Raw genomic sequence first — 1,501 nt, 5'->3', positions numbered from 1 at the left:
AGAGCTCAGTGGCTCACCAACCTCCAACTCGTGCGCGACTCTCGTAGTTGTCGTTCAAAGGATTTTGACTCTCCTCAAGTCTCAAGAAGTTTGCCAATGGTCACATTGCAAAAGCTACCTTGCCTGCAAGTAGGTGCTAAGTGCTCACTGCTTTGAGTTCGCTGGTCTGGAAAAGCCTTGGCTTTAAGGCTTAGACCTTCAATAGTACTCCAATAACTTATTGAAGTGGTGAGTTTTTCTAATTCTTTTACCTATTCAATGCTCACTTAATCTTAGTAATATGTGCATTAGCTTAGCAATATGTGCATTGTGCATCCTAATATCTACTAAAACATTTTTTGTTTATGTTTTCTAAAATAGTGGCATGGAGCGAAAGATTCATCAACGATCTTTGGAGCAATATGGCACCTTGACAAAAATAGCTTCAGAAAAAGCACGAATCATCGAGAAAACCGGTAAGGCATCGATCACCATTGTTATTGATGTTGAAAAAATAAATGCAAGAGAGGCTAGTGCGGAGTCGGATAATAAGAAAGCTCGTAAAAAGATTTGGCAAGATGAGTCGTTAGATCAATCTAAACCTTGGCTTGTATATGATGACAAGAAGGTGAGGCTTTTTTGCACATATTGTATGAACTATCCACATGCTAAATCTAGGTACTCCAAGAAAGGTTCTAGGAATTTTAAAACAAATAATCTCTTAGCCATGCTCGCCCACAATGCCATACGGAGTTTGATGTTAAATCTATGACAAGCCTTTACAATGATAATAAGGCTTTCTCGGAGATGGTGCAATATATTGCACAATCCATAATGCAAGAGACCATAGAAAAGGTGAAACATAGTCCATGGTTTGGTGTGATGGTGGATGAGTCCACCGATATTTCTATTCACCACCACATGGTTATGTACCTTTCTTATTTAGAAGAGGGATCAATGCCTTGTAATGCATTTTATGGCATTATTTGCACCACGGATAGCACGACAAAGCGGATCTTTGATACCATCATGCTTGAGCTAGAGAGATCTAATTTAGACCTCTCTAGGTTTATTGCCTTTGGTTCCGATGGGTGCAACACAATGGTTGGTAGGAAAAAGGGAGTAGCCACACTAATGAAGAATGTAAATCCAATGTTAACCGCTATACATTGTGTGGCACACCACACAAATTTAGCCACATGTGATACTAGTAAGAAGATTGTATATGCAAAGAAAATAGATGTACTTGTGAATGCAATAGCCAATTATTTATCAAGTAGTTCTAATCGAAGGGATGCTTTGAATGACCTACAAGCGGAATTTGATTGCAAAACAATTAAAACGCAACGTATCTTTGAGATACAATGGCTTAGTCGTCATGCATGCATAACAAAGATATGAAAGTCATTAGATGCATTGCTCGTGGCTTTGGAGAAGGAACGCAAAGATTTGTATGATGTTTTAAGCACTTTTGAATGCATTTATGCTCTACACTTTCTTGCCGACATCTTGCAAAAGGTAA

At 38.6% G+C, this 1,501-nt stretch overlaps 1 pseudogene; it reads left to right on the top strand.

Annotated features, from left to right (window-relative positions):
* Positions 1–364: 364 nt before the first annotated feature.
* On the top strand, positions 365–1,021 carry LOC147448049 (uncharacterized; annotated as a pseudogene).
* Positions 1,022–1,501: the final 480 nt, after the last annotated feature.

The sequence above is a fragment of the Adiantum capillus-veneris genome, chromosome 11, assembly GCF_014529385.1.
Source record: "Adiantum capillus-veneris isolate H3 chromosome 11, ASM1452938v2, whole genome shotgun sequence".
Lineage (NCBI taxonomy): Eukaryota > Viridiplantae > Streptophyta > Polypodiopsida > Polypodiales > Pteridaceae > Adiantum > Adiantum capillus-veneris.
This window is presented reverse-complemented; position numbering and strand designations above follow the sequence as displayed.